At 38.0% G+C, this 6,682-nt stretch overlaps 1 long non-coding RNA gene across 3 annotated transcripts; it reads right to left on the reverse strand.

Annotated features, from left to right (window-relative positions):
- Positions 1–2,321: 2,321 nt before the first annotated feature.
- On the reverse strand, positions 2,322–6,387 carry LOC147136062 (uncharacterized). 3 transcript variants are annotated; one of them, XR_015089666.1, is made up of 5 exons: positions 4,611–6,379; positions 3,557–3,618; positions 3,366–3,474; positions 2,844–2,932; positions 2,322–2,474 (listed from the first exon to the last, which is right to left on the reverse strand). It is a non-coding gene; the product is annotated as an uncharacterized LOC147136062 (long non-coding RNA). The 3 variants fall into 3 exon arrangements; XR_015089665.1 differs by having other exon boundaries at positions 2,844–3,474; positions 3,562–3,618; positions 4,611–6,387; XR_015089664.1 differs by having other exon boundaries at positions 2,844–3,474; positions 4,611–6,387.
- Between the last annotated feature and the right edge of the window lie 295 nt (positions 6,388–6,682).

The raw sequence follows: 6,682 nt of genomic DNA on the forward strand, positions 1-6,682 counted from the left end.
TCTTTTTGCCTTTGACGTCTGTAATTGCCACATTCGATAGATAAACTCCTAACGTTATATTTAAAATATTCCCATTTCCTACAATAAGTATCTAACTTTGTATCGTTTTTCATTTCTACCAGTAAGTTCTTCACTTTTTGTACAAAATCATCATCATCCAATAAATCTGCATTAAATTCCCAATAACCTTTTTGAAATGTTGAATTACTTCCAACTTTTAGAGTAATATCAATAATGCAGTGATCAGTAAGTGGGGCAGCAGATATTGACACGTTAGTTACCAGGCCAACCACTTCAGGAGACACTAACCAAAAGTCTATTCTAGATCTTGATTGCCCATTTGGTTTTATCCAAGAAAATCGTTCACTATAGGGGTTTAATTTTCTCCAAACGTCTGTAAGATAATTCCCATCCATAAATTCTTTTAGTATAACATTATGGTGATGATCATTATACATATATGGACATCGATCTACCCAATCATCTGGAACTAAATTAAAATCCCCTCCGATTAAAATAAATTCTATCCCATAACTCTTCTTAAATTCAGCAATATTTTCAGTAATGGCCTCCAGTAACAGTCTTTTTCGACCAATATTATTATATCCATAGATATTAACCAGAAATGCAAAAACCCCTTTCAGATTTACAACCACAAAAATCCAATGAACCTCTGTATCTATTTTGGAAAACAACAATTTCCCCAGGACAATTATTAAAACAAATAGCCACTCCACCGGATATTACTCCCATGAGAGAAAATAATCTTATCACCCCATTGGTTTTTCCAAAACAAAACATTTTCCACACATGAATGTGTTTCCTGCAAAAATATACATTGTGCTTTCAAACCTTTACAAAACAAAAAAATTGCCTTACGTTTTAAATTATCTTTAAGACCTCCCGTATTCAACAATATAAAAGAAAGTTCAGATTTCAAAAAAGGCATTAAAACAAACAAACAAACAAAGACACACCCGACTAAATGACACTTTAGAGAATTATCAAAGTGCAATCACCTTATTGAAATATATGTACCAAACACCCACATTCCTCTAAGAAAATTCAAACAAACCTCTCCAATTAACTTTCAGAAAATTCTTTAACAAGGTTACATCTTATTGTTCAGTTTTTTATTTCAATCCGTTTCCCATTAATGAAACCGAAACGTCCCCGGAAGTATGCCTTCATTCCAGCTTTCCGTGCATCTTGAATCTGCGGCCATAGAATTTCCCTTGCCATCTTGTCTGCCATTGGTATATCTTCACAAAAACGAGCCTCCTTACACACAGTGGATTCCTTTGTCATTTTCCAAATCTCATTTCTGCGTTGTCGCTTGACGAATTGGATGATCACCTGGCATGTTCTTCTCTCCTCCCTTCTTCCTTATGGGGTTCCATTTGTATGGGGTGCCAAAAATATATTATGTGTCATGAAACGTGTCTATGTTCTATGTTATGTGTCGATGTATGTGCCTATGTAGACGTCTATGATACGTGTCTAGTTTGTGTCGACGATAAGTGTTTGTTAAACGTCCATGTAAAGTGTTTGTTAAACGTCCATGTTAAGTGTTTGTTAAACGTCCATGTTAATTGTTTGTTTGACGTCCATGTTAACTGTTTGTTAGTAGTCCATGTTAAGTGTTTGTTAAACGTCCATGTTAATTGTTTGTTAGACATCCATGATGTGTCGATGATAAGTGAATGTTAGACGTCAATGAAAAGTTTTTTTTATTTCACGGTAGACAGCGCAATCTGTCTGCCCCCTCACTGCACAATACACTAATAACAATGAACCTACATTTTCTTCTAAATGTGCAATATTTGATGTAATGAATCTTGGTTTTCATTCATGTAAGCAGCACTCAGGTTTAGCAAACTGGCTCATTGTATTCCTTTTATTTTTAATCCCTATCCTATTTTCTTTCGTAGTGTACTTTATACCTTACTGTGATGACCAAAATCAACGCAAATTTTCTTACTGGGATTATTTCTGATTCAAAAAGTAATACCAATAAAGACGAGTCAGAGTAATCCGATTTTTTTTAAACATTATAATGCAGTATTGGTGTACAATAATAAAGGGACATAATTGTCATACACTGTAAACACTGGGAAATTGGGGGTGAGGGGCTTCAATTGTCCCCATTGCCCATTGCAATGATGCTCTTCAAGAAAAATCTTAATTCTGGCAACAAACACAGGTTGTGGCTTGTTACATTGGGGAGTCTCCAGTCCACTGAGCTAAGTTTACTTGGCACCTAAATTTAAAGATGCCATTTTGTTTCAGGAACAAGCAACAATCTCATACACAGCGAGAAATCTTCTAAAATACTGCATGATTTTATTTCCACCAACAGTCAGATCCAATATTTCTCCATCAGTCTCTTGAGTTCCTCCTTCGAAGGGTCAACTGATGTAGCCTGGCCCAAGCATTGGCGCTTCACACCAAAGTCAGGACGTCACACTTACACCCTGTGGTGATCAAACAAAATGTTTACAGCTGTGTTTCTGAAAAAAAATAATTACGGTACACATTTCATGATATTTAAGCAAATACTTAAGTCTCTCATAACATGTCTTCGTGGTGAACCAGACAAAGTAGATGAGTAGTTTCCACCATACAAATTCATGTACATCAATACAAAGTGCTGGTATTTTCAATTAACTATAAATAAACAATGGACAACTGTTTAAAAAAAAGTTTGTTTCATTTCACTTGTGAGATTACTTTACTCAATTTCAGAAGCACCATCAGTTAACAGTTAAAATTTTTAAAAATTATGAAACGAAATTTTAATTCTATGTTTGACATAACAGCGGGCGACTGGCTAGCACGTCCACCTCAAAGTGCAGAGGTCATGGGCCTTCCTGTGTGGAGTTTGCATTTTCTCCCCGTGCCTGCGTGGACTTTCTCCGGGGACTGCGGTTTCCTTCGACATTCCAAAAACATGCATTGTAGTTTAATTGGACACTCTAAATTGCCCCTAGGTGTGATTGTGAGTGTGGATGTTTGTTTGTCTCTGTGTGCCCTGCGATTGGCTAGCAACTAGTTCTGGGTGTACCCCGCCTGCTGTCCAAAAACAGCTGGAATAGGCTCCAGCACGAGCCCGACCCTTGTGAGGATAATTGGATTGGATAATGGATGGATGGATTTGTCATAACAAGAACTATACAACATTAAACTAACATTTCATTCATTTATATTATAGTTAAGACATCTTAAATAGTCCCAAACTGTAATCATGGCATTCTTTTCAAATAGACAATTCAATGCTACATCTGAAAAGCATTTCAAAGTACTCATTGGATGTGTAATCACAAAAATTGTTATCCTGGTCACAGTTGGCGTAGTGGTACACTCGCCTAAGTCGTGTGGGGGCAGCATGGGATCAGTTCCTGCTCAGTGACGGTGTCTGTGAGTGCCTTGCGACTGGCTGGTTCAAGGTGTTGTCTGCCTTTCGCAGCCCTAACCCTAACCCATAAACATAGCGAGTTTACGTGTAATATGTTTAACATGAAAATCATGAAATTAAAAGAACTTGAAGGAGTAAAACCTGACATGTGATCACAACAAGGGCAGGGAACAGCAGTGGCTATCACCAAGACTACCAAGAGCCTGCAAAAAGAAAAGTGAAAACAATATGACGAAATTTGAACATGCACACGTTTGCAGGAGATTGTTGTCCACCAGGAGGCACAATTGACTTTGAAAATAACCCCAAAGGGTAATGTGATATGTTGTCTTTGAATATTATCACTTGTAACCCTTAGATTTATTGGAAAAGCGGATTCATGTGGCTAGCATGAGCATGAATCTTAATTGTTTTGTTTTTTTTGCTCGTTTCATTAAATTTGAGCACTTACGTAAAAGTTGAAATATTCAACAGCTTTGCCATCTTATCTTATCTTATAGCAGGGGTAGGGAACTCCAGTTCCTCGAGAGCCATATCGTCCCCGTTTTGGATCTCTCCCTACCACAACACACCTGACTCAACTGATCAGGATTGTTTCAGACGTCTACCTAGCTAGCTGATGAGCTGATCATTTGAATCAGGTGTGTCGTAGTAGGGAGAAATCCAAAACAGGCAGGATATGGCTCTCTCGGAACTGAAGTTCCCTACCCCTGGCTTATAGCATACACAGCCAGCTGCAACATATACTATACATATACACATTCAGACTGCTTTGATTCTGTAAATGTTTCTTTTATGCATATTATATATATATATATATATATATATATATATATATATATATATATATATATATATATATATATATTCAACTTAAATTGACTAGACAAAACTTTCTTGAATATGTGTCTACTAAAACTAGACTAAAACATTTTGGGGAGTTTTTGTTGACTAAAACTATCATGAATAGGAATGCCTAAAATGTGACTAAAACTAATAAGCATTTTTGCCCAAAAGATTAAAACTAACTGCCTGCCAAAAACAACGCTGACACGCAAATACTGTACGTATATGTGCACGAGCAGTGGTTTTAATGCAAGCTGGTATACGTGATGCTAAAGAACATTTTAAATAGGCATTTCACACTACGACACTCAAGTGTTATCATATTTAAACACAAATAAAATCAATTTACCGTATGGCCCTTGACCAGATCGTGTTTCTTCTTTAATATCATCGCTCTCTCTCGTCACTCTTCTCCCCTTCTCGCGTTCTGTAATATTCGCCCTGCGGACTACAACATCCGTGTCGGAGGGAAATCGTAAAAATCATGATTAGCCTTTGCTAAAAGGGGCTAAACGGTTCAATCCAGGAAACTTTTTCAAGCATTTGTAGAACTCAAACGATCCACTCGTCGAAGCTACTTCCATCTCGTAAGGAATTTGGGCTACGGAGGGGTGCTAATTGTGCTAATAGTCATGGACACATTACACAGACACATCATGAATGTCTAACAAACAATTAACATGGACATTTAACAAACAATTAACATGGACATCTAACAAACATTAGTCAGAGGGAAATCGTAAAAATCATGATTAGCCTTTGCTAAAAGGGGCTAAACGGTTCAATCCAGGAAACTTTTTCAAGCATTTATAGAACTCAAACGATCCACCCGTCGAAGCTACTTCCATCTCGTAAGGAATTTGGGCTACGGAGTTGTGCTAATTGTGCTAATAGTCATCGACACATTACACAGACACATAATGGATGTCTAACAAACAATTAACATGGACGTTTAACAAACACTTAACATGGACGTCTAACAAACATTAAACATGGACGTCTAACAAACACTTATCATCGACATAACATAGACACGTAGCATAGACATCTACATAGACAGATACATCGACACATAACATATAACATAGACACGTTTCATGACACATAGCATATAACATAGACACGTTTCATGACACATAACATGATTTTGGCACAAATGGAACCCCATAGGTCTCCACCACGTCGTCCATCTTCTGCTCCCACATAGGTGCAATCTTCTTGAGTAGATCCACCACCTGCTCTTTGATGTTCTCATTTTGCATTTCTTTCCTGCCTATTTTCAAATTCCAGCGTCTGCCGTATCTGTCCTGTTGACCAACTTTTTCTTTTAGTGCTGTGTTCTCCTTCTCCAAATTAGTCACTTTCACTTCCAAATCAGTCACGTTACTTTTACAGTCGTTAAGTTCCGCAGCGTTAAACTCCAGCGCCTTAGCTAGGCTGCCTATCATCGTGCTGTTATCTTTAATCTGCGACTTAATATCATCCAGTTGATTTTCAGTTGATCAAATCTTGAGTTTAGCACTTTCATTATGACTTCCAACGAAGAATCATCATTCGGCTTCTCCCGTTTGCGTTTTAGTTGGAGTGCTTACCGGAGAAGCATCCACCTCCTGGAAATTTCTTTTATCCGTTCCACCACTGGTAACTTCCATTGTGTAGCAATGATCCTCTGCTAGCACGTCTTTAGCCATATTGCTAGCCGGCATGACAGCGCCGTTTTTTGCGTCAGAAGTTGAGTTTTCTCCTTTGTTCTTCTGTTATATTTTCTGTTTAGGCATATTTCTTGTCGTAACCCAGTTTTCTTGAGAGGAATTCGTTTTCAACTACTAAATTTGAGGAATTTGACCAAGAGTAACAGCCGTTGCGTCAGCTCAGTCCGCCATCTTGCCGGTCTACTGTCTTTTGTGAATACAACTCTCGCTTCTATGACTAGGAATCTTCACTACGCACGAATTGCCAATTTACAACGAATCATTTTTTGGAGGACGAATCTGCACAACATGCAAATTAGGATGACATCACACAGAACACAGGCAGGTCCGAAGGGGAGCTAATCGATCCGCGATTCCTCTCCCCGTGCATGCGTAGAGAAGAAAACAAAGATGGCAAACGCGAGCGGATCGGACGACGCTTGCAGCGGCTCAGGAGACGCATCTTCACAGCAGGTAAAGTCAGCAACGTGTATATCCAATTTATCAATATGTATTTCATAACGTCGTTCTGTCTCAAATAATAGCTTTGGACTCAGGCTTACGGAGATAGATTGCAATCTAATGATTCGTTTCACTGTTAACATTAGTACTTGGCCAATGTAGCTGTTTTCAACGTATCTTTCTACCCACAATTTATCACGTTGACAAAAATGTATTGTAGGATACTGTTAATAGCTCTTGCTGATTTGGTTGCTCCGTTTTTATTGAT

This window comes from Filicampus tigris, chromosome 14, assembly GCF_054856515.1.
Source record: "Filicampus tigris isolate MCC_2025a chromosome 14, RoL_Ftig_1.0, whole genome shotgun sequence".
NCBI lineage: Eukaryota > Metazoa > Chordata > Actinopteri > Syngnathiformes > Syngnathidae > Filicampus > Filicampus tigris.